The 9,108-nt window shown below is 39.0% G+C and overlaps 1 pseudogene; it reads left to right on the forward strand.

Moving 5' to 3' along the window:
• The first annotated feature begins 7,448 nt into the window (after positions 1-7,448).
• LOC112413128 (tigger transposable element-derived protein 1-like) lies at positions 7,449-8,893 on the forward strand (annotated as a pseudogene).
• The last annotated feature ends 215 nt before the right edge of the window (positions 8,894-9,108 follow it).

The raw sequence follows: 9,108 nt of genomic DNA on the forward strand, positions 1-9,108 counted from the left end.
GCCAACCTCAGTGCATTTCCCTCTTTGTTATGGGGGGACTTGATATCTAATTGGTTCTCTGTCCTCTTCTCAATGTTGGAGCCATAAATGTTAATACCAGGTATCTCTGACTATGAGCTCTTGATTCAAATGTGCCTCAAAGCTAGGGATGGCCTTAGGGAGCCCTAGTGAAAAACTGAAGTGACTCAGTTCAGTGTCGAGCCAACCTTAGTCTAATATCCTCTTTCCTTTTTCAGTAACATTTAAGCTCCAGGCCTTCCAATATGGATTTTAGACCAAATCCTCACCTTACACTCTGATTCCTATAACTAGATCTCCATTTCTCTTGGCTCCTGAATTGCTAACTTGACCCATACTGAAGTGTTTTTAGAATTTCGATAGTGTAAGTCACTCACCCAAGAGTCCATACTCATCAGCGATGGAGCTGAATTCATCCAGAGCTGTTTGACTTCAGGGCCTGAACTATTACTTACAAAGCTCTGATAACCTTGAGATTTTTTTTCTATTGTTGGCCATATCTCTAACGCTCAGAAATTCATGGCTCTCATTTACCCCCTCTTTGAAATTCTATTTAGAAATACATATTCTGAAATCATAGCCATCAAATTTCAGGAACAACAAAAATAACAAAAAACAAGCAAACACAAAAAACCAAGCACACTTCTGGGGTTGTTTTTTTTGGATGCAGTAGTAAAAGAAATCAAGCACTTTACAGACCTGGCTGAATCCCTGTCTATGTAACTGTGTTCACGTTTCTTAACCTCTCTGTTCCTCTGTTACTTCATATGAAAAGTAGGATGATAAGTACTGCTAAATTAGGATGCTGTAAGGATTGAGGAAACTAACACATATGCTGTTTGCCAAGTCAAGTGCAGAGACTACAGTGCTAGGTTGCTGGTTTCAAAAATCAGCTTGTGTGACCTTGGAAAAGTCATTTGAGGCCGCGGTTTTCTCATCTGTAAGTGGTGATAGTAATGCGTCCCTTGCAGTGAGGATTAAACTATTACATACAAAGCACTCTTTACACTTGGCGTGCAGAGTGCCACGTCTATGTTTGCTATTATTATTACAGTTCCTGACACACAGCAGTTCCAGGAATGATTATATAAAAGAACCAGAACAAGGTTTGCTATGTGGTTAGGTGTTAAAGAACTGTTAGTCAGCTACCCCTTTAACTTTCCTAACATCAACAGACGAACCCCAGTTATAACTAGGGCTTGGGGGGAGTTCTCAAATGATTATGGAATCATTTCAAACCCCACAAAGCCGCAGCATTAAAATTATAAAAGAAATCTCTTAGTATCGAAAGGGTTCCCATAAATCTGGGATTTATGCTCCTAGATGATACAATTTGAAGTAAGCGTGTTTTCATTCTTTCTTTTTTTCCCAGAAGGAGATTCACACAAATTATTCTAACTGCCCACTTTCATCCTATTCCAAGAAATCTTGGCTTCAGAGCTTGTTTTAAATTATTAGGGCGTAGAGTTAAAAGGCATTTGCTCCTGAGTCAAATATAAGTCAGACACAGGTAATGCACCCTCCTGGTGTGAGTTCGGGGGACTAGATCCCTGGCAGCTGCTAACCATGTCCCAGTTCAGATGTGGTGGAAAGCTGGAGGGCTGACATTGGTCCTCAACACATTACACAACCTTCCCTACATCACACTGAAGGGGAAAGTGGCCACAGATGTGTGCATGATCACTGGGCCATGAATAGTCTTTTTTTTTTTTTTCATTACTAACACAGTCATTTAAATGTTGACGGCCTCCCGAAGGACAAAAACATTACAAAGATGTTTTCCATCTCATATTTGGAAATTGTTTTAAAATGTATCTACTCCAACGCCCCCGCTCTTCTTTTATTTCAGCCTCAGGAAACTGAAGCTCAGAAAATTGGTGGTGCCCTGACACTTGTCATACCATTTAATTTATGTTTCCTCACTCTTAACTCCAGGACTCTTTCCAATGCTCTCGCCTGAAACATCACTGGATTCAACTGTGCTGAATTAACTGAATCACTCCTGTTAACAGAATGAGCACATATGGTCTCCTGTGAATCCAGCCCCAAATCCTTGTGGGAGCACTGCTTACCTGCAGCTTTTAATGAACAAATAAAGCCCATGTGTAAATAAGCACAATCATTTCCATTAGACCCTAAGAAGCTCATCAGGTTTACACCAGTAGGGTTCATTGCCAAAATGGCCAGGAATAACGTTTAGGGTTGCTCTCTGCTTTCCAAACCATAGCTCAGGTGTCACAATAGATGGATAAATCTATTCTCCTTTGAATCTATTGCTTCCGCCTTTGGTTCTGCTGTAAGATTTGCAACTAGATCTGCCTTCTCCAAAAGCAGGGTTTGAAATAGAGATTAGTATAGTTCTAAATGAAATCTCTTTCTAAAATAAAGGAATCAGCCCTCAACAATTAAAAGACCCAATTAATAATTCATTTTTATTAATACAGATAATTCCTCTGGGTCATTTAAAATGTATATGGCAGTGCAGTAGGGGCCAAGCCAACATAAATTCATTTTCTCAAGTCAGTCCTATTATTTTTCTAAGATAAACATAGGCAACCTGACACTGTGGAGGGAAAAGAAAAATACAATATCTGAGGCTCAAAAAAAAAAAAAAAAACAGTTCCTAACAATAAATAAATCCACCATGGCCTTCAAAAATCGAAAGAATACAGGAAACTTTCACAGCCAGAAGTAAGATAGAACATTATATGCCTGGTATTTCTCCACACTCGGCGAAGAAACATCTGACTTTTCTAGAATGTGACAAGCTATCTGGGTATAAAAAGCGCCTTTCTTCTCTGTAATTAGAAGGAAAAAAAGTGCTATAATCTCATGGACATTAGACCCCAGCTCATTTGGGGGTAAATGCCTGACAATTTCAGGCACGGTAATTCTTAAGCTGCAAATCCCAAGATACGCAGTCCAATAAAGTAAAAATTTTAAAGCGGTTGGAGGATTGAGCACATTTCTGGCCCTGAAGAGGACACGGTCTGTGGATCAGCTTACAGAGTGATGATGTGGACACACCGACTCAGGTTTGAACAGGACTTCATGGCACTGAACTAGCCTCAGCTTTTTCCCCATTCCTGAGCATCAAAAAATGTCCCTGCAGCTCTGGATGCCTCTATGCAAGTGAATGAGACGTCGCGATTTCTCAGTCCTCCTATGCGAGGTGATACACAAAGCACTTCAGGGGATGGGCCTCCGTCCATTTGAAACATTGTACATTTCCCTGTGGTTTAATTTAAGCTCATCTTTTTTTTTTTCCTCTCACAAAATGGAATACAGCTTCTCCACAAGGAATGAGAGAATGGCTTCCACATAGGGCCCTTAATGGATAATTAATGATTCAGACTTGAATTTTATGGAAGCTAAGGTCCAAACTTTGGATTCGTCCTTAATGAATATAAGTTCAAAATACTTTAAGAACACCACCACCTCAATACTCCACTGCACCCACATTCGTCTGAGACTCTACTTCTCAACTGGATTTCAGTTGCTGGATCTCTTCTCCAACAGATTTCCCCACTTTCACCCATGTGCCCTGACAGCCTACGCTCAGCACAAGGACCAACGGGATCCTTCTAAACTGTGTTGACCTGAAGCAAACAGACTGCCAGATATTTCTCCAGCAAAGATGGATTTCTTAGAGATCAGCAGAGAATTGCAATTCAGGGTCTGCAACATGGCGAGCCATGGTAAGTCTCCATACAACAAGGGAAGGAGAACATTTTTAAAGAGAGGAAAAAGAAGTTGGGAGGGTTATAGTAAACAAAGAGTCCATGGCTTTTCATTAGCTGAGTTTCTGCCAGGAAAGAAGCAGAGTCTTTCCTCTTCCTGTTGGGCTCTGCTATTGAGAGCTTCCCCTTCTGGTCTCCCAACTCTATTTATCAATAATTAAGGTTTCTGTTGATTAATTTTTTACAATTGTAAGGCAGATCATGCCATTTATCTGCTCAAATTCCTCCGATAGCTTCTCCTATAGGAAATTGGCCTTCACTACCGTACCGTCGTTATTTCTCTCACTCTCATTTCCTTTCTCTCTCCCTACTGACTTTCTGCTCATTATGAAATATGTCAGGCACACTTCCAACTCTGGACCTCTGAATTTGCTTCAGGGAACTCTCTTCCTCCAGATTACCACATAGCATACACTCCCCATTTCTTAAATCTTTGGTCAGATATTCTGTTATTAGAGAGGCCTTTCCTAACCAATTTGAACAAAATGTCAAACTCATCCATTTTCCATATGCTTCATCTACTTTGTCCCTAGTATTTATGATCACTTGACTGATTTGCATTGATAGATGGCCAAGTTGCCTTCTTCGTCTAGCTCCCTGAGAATGAGGACTTCACTGCAGTAGATCCCGCATCTAGAACAGTGCCTTCCATCTAAATAGTCACTCAATACATATTTATAGAATGAAGGAGGATTGAAAAGATTATTCTAATACATTATAATGGGTTAAATTCATTCTGAATGGCCCCAACTCATTCTGAACCGTCCAAACAGATTCTGACTGCGTCAAAAAAGATCTAAGATGTGAAGTCCAATTTTCACACACTTTCCCACCAACTCAAATAACTTCTGGGAACTGACTAGACTGTGAGGTCTTTGAAGGAAGGACTACCTCTTTTTTGTTGTTTTACCTCCAGCACCTAATGTAGGCATGACCCATACCAGGGACTTAATAAATGTTAATAAATTAAAAATCTGTCAACACAGGGTACAATTCTTTCAAACCAGTACTGCTCGGTTTGCAAAAGATCCACAGACTTTAAATTCATATTTAAATATGATAACGTATCAGAATTACTGCAACAGCATACCTACAACAGATTAACTACTTTCATCATTACCTTTTCCAGTACAAAAATTATATTAATCATAAAGATCTTGTCTTTTACAAATTCCATTGTCACAAATAGCATAGGAAGTTAGTGCAGAGAGGCGTTGACTCTTATAGTACAAACTTAAAGAGATTAAGATTAGTACAAATAGGATATTTGAACTTTTAAAAAATACTGCAATTTTAGCAGGGCAGAGTTGAGGATTTTCTTCCAAATTAATAGTATTATCAACTCTTTTATATAATTCTCTAGGGAAAAATCTGTGTGCAAAGTTACTGATGGTCTTCATTTAAAGAAAGAAATTATGACAGAAAAAAATTTCTAGCCATAAGCAATTAGCTAATTACAAATTCATACTTACTGTACTAATACACTAATATTACTATACTTCTAACATTTCTTGAGTACTTCACCCAATGTCAAGCACGATGTTGAGAGCTTTAAATGTAATGCTTATTTAATCCTTAAGCAGACTTGTAATGTGGATACTAATATCATCTCTATTTTATAGACAAAGGAATTAATATCTAGATATGTTAGCTTTGTAAGACCACGATTAGTTCTTGACTGAACTTGGGTTCAAAACTAGGTCCTTCTGGCCTCAAAGTCCAAGGTATTAGTGTCCTGTTTTATAAGCTCTAGTCATTTACACGACTGGGGGAATGTACCCTGTTTTCTCATCAAAATATATGCGACTTAATTACAAAAGGTAATCTAAAGTATACTATTCTTTATGTAAGAAACCATGAGTGTATCTGCTAACTTATGCAAAAAAAAAGGAGAATGAATAAACCAGAAACTAATGAGACAAGCTACCTAACAAGAGTGGGTGAGAAAAAATGGGAGGATGGTAATAGGGTGGAAGGGATGAGGAGAGAGTGAAACTGGTTTAAATATACTTTTTGGTATATTTCTGGTAAAGTTTAACACACTCCATGTGATTTATAATAAGATATACATATATATAAAATTTGGTCTTCGTGTAGTTTCTGACAGAGCTCTGAAAACCCTTGTAATTTCCTAAGTGATAAGAGCAATAAAAGTGCCTTTTGTTGTGTTAATGAGGTGACTTTTGGAAAGTGCCTAAGGATGGGGGCTGGTTGCCAGGAGAACCAACCTTGTGATTAGAAGATTGCAACTTTCAGTCCTTGCCTCCAACCCCACCTCTGGGGAGGAAAAAGGGGCTAGAGGTTGAACTGATCGCCAGTGGCCAATGATTTAGTCAATCATGCCTACATAATGAAGCCTCCACAAAACCCCAAAAGGACGGGGCTTGAAAAGCTTCTGGGCTGATGAACACTCAGATTTGGGAAGAGTGCTGCTCTCAGAGAGGGCAATGAAGCTCTGTATTCTTTTCCTATACCTTGCCCTATGTATCTCTTCATCTGGTTCTTGATTTGTATCCTTTAAAATCCTTTGTAATAAATTGATAACGTAATGAGTAAACAGGTTTCCTGAGCTCTGTGAGCCAGTCTAGCAAATTAATTGAACCTAAGAAGGGGGTCCTGGAAATCTCTGATTTATAGCCAGTTGGTCAGAAGTATAGGTAACAACTTGAGATTGGTGTCTGAACTGTGTGGGGGGCAGTCTTGTAGGACTGAGTCCTTAAACTGGGGTATCTGATGCTACCTCCAGGTAGATACTGTCAGAGCTGAGTTACACTGTAGGACATCCAGCTGCTGTCCAAGAATTGCTTGCTAGATCTGAGGGGAGGGTTCCTCCGCCTTACTACCACCACATCAGAATTTGGTGATGGGATCCCCTTCCTCCAAAATAAATAAATAATTGAAACCAACCAGGATGCTGGGGAGACCCCAAATGGAATTCAAACTGTAACAGATGACTCTGTGTTATGGCTGAATAACTTGAAAAAGGTAATTACACTGAAAGGCAAGGGAAAGAGAAGAATTGACCTACATAACTCTGGAAAAGAAGACTGCGATTATATGCTATAAAGATTACAACAAAAAGAACTGTACACTGACATGGCATTCTTGTTAGTAAATCTGATTTTCATGGGATATGGCTCTAAAACTAATTTATGTATATATTAGGATTGAGAAGTAAATATATAGTAGGTAATGAAAGCCACGTTTCTCAATGTTGGAAAAAGAAGTTACAGATAAGAAAATGGACAAGGCTATATCTATGTGTATGTGAATAAACAGGCAGACCTCGTGTTATTGCACTTTACTTTATTGTATTTTGCAGATATTGCATTTTTTACAAATTGAGGGCTTGTGGCACTCTGCATCAGGCAAGTCTATGGCACCATTTTTTTTCCCAGCAGCATTTGCTCACTTTGTGTTTCTACGTCCCATTTTGATAATTGTCACAATATTTCAAACTTTTAAAAAATTATTCCATTTGTTATGGTGATGTGATCTTTGATGTTACTATTGTAGTTGTTTTGAGGTGCCAGGAATCATGCCCGTACAAGATTATGAACTTAAATGATAAATGTTATGTGTGTTCTGATTGCTCCACCAGCTGGCCTTTCCCCTATCTCTCTCCATGTCCTTCAGCCTCTGTATTGCCTAAGACACAATACTGAAATTAGGTCAATTAATAATCCTACAATGGCCTCTAAGTGTTCAAGTGAAAGGAAGAATCGTACATCTCTCACTTTAAATCAAAATCTAGAAATGATTAAGTTTAGTGAAGAAGACATGTCCAAAGCTGAGACAGGCCAAAAGCTAGGTCTCTTGCTAACCAAGTTATAAAAGCAATGGAAAAGTTCTTGAAGGAAATTAAAAGTGCTCCTCCTATGAACACACAAATGATAAAAAAAAAAAAAGCAAAACAGCCTTACTGATGATACAGAGAAAATCTGAGTGGTCCGGATAGAAGATCAAATCAGCTACAACACTTCTTAAAGCCAAAACCTAATCCAGAGCAAGGTCCTAACTTTCTTCAGTTCTATGAAGGCTGAGGGAGGTGAGGAAGCTCCAGAAGAAAAGTTTGAAGCTAGCAGAAGTTGGTTCATGAGGTTTAAGGAAAGAAGCCATCTCCATAATATAAAGTGCAAGATGAAGCAGCAAGCACTGATGTAGAAGCTGCAGCAAGTTATCCAGAAGATCTAGCTGAGATAATTAATGAAGGTGGCTACACTGAACATCAGATTTTCAATGTAAATGAAACAGCCTTCTGTTGGAAGAAGATGCCATCTAGGACTTTCATAGCTAGAGAGAAGTTAATGTCTGACTTCAGAGCTTCAAAATACTGGCTGACTCTCTTGTTAGGAGCTAATGCAGCTGGCAACTTTAAGTTGAAGCCAGTGCTCATTTACCATTCTGAAAATCCTAGCGCCCTTAGGAATGATGCTAAATCTACTCTATTTGTGCTCTGTAAGTGGAACAAGAAAGCCTAGACGACAGCACATCTGTTTACAACACGGTTTACTGTTAAGCCAACTGTGGAAACCTACTGCTCAGAAAAGATCACTTTCAAAATATTTCTGCTTACTGACAATACACATGGTCACCCAAGAGCTCTGATGGAGATGTTCAACGAGATTAATGTTTTCATGCCTGCTAGCACAACATTCATTCTGCAGCCCACTGATCAAGGACTAATTTCAACTTTCAAGTCTTATCATTGAAGAAATGTATTTCCTAAGGCCATAGCTGCCATAGATAGTGATTCCTCTGATGAATCTGGGCAAAGTGAATTGAAAAGATTCTGAAAAGGAATCACCATCCCAGATGCCACGAAGGACATTCGTGATTCATGGGAAGAGGACAAAGTATCAACGTTAAGAGGAGTTTGGAAGAAGCTGATTCCGAACTTCATGGATTTTGAAGGGTTCAAGTCTTTAGTGGAAGAAAAAACTGCAGATGTGGTGGAAATAGCAAGAGAACTAGAGTTAGAAGTGGAGTCTGAAGATGTGGCCAACTTCACTGCTGTCTTATTTGAAGAAACTGCCATGGCCACCCTAACCTTCAGTACCCACCACCCTGATCAGTCAGCCGCCATCAACACTGACGCAAGACTCTCCACCAGCAAAAAGATTACAACTCACTGAAAGCTCACAAGAAGGTTAGCACTTTTTAGCAATAAAGTATTTTTAAATTAAGGAGACACCCGAAGGATCCTTCAATGGCCAAATGTGTGACAACTTGAACAACGACAAAATATGACACTAACTGATTATAACACAAAGAATAAAGGAAATATTCATGAGACCGTACTGATATAAATAAATAATTGAATGAATAAGTAATTTAGAGAGAAAGGAGA

This window comes from Neophocaena asiaeorientalis, unplaced genomic scaffold, assembly GCF_003031525.2.
Source record: "Neophocaena asiaeorientalis asiaeorientalis breed wild unplaced genomic scaffold, Neophocaena_asiaeorientalis_V1.1 scaffold14, whole genome shotgun sequence".
Taxonomy (NCBI): Eukaryota; Metazoa; Chordata; class Mammalia; order Artiodactyla; family Phocoenidae; genus Neophocaena; species Neophocaena asiaeorientalis.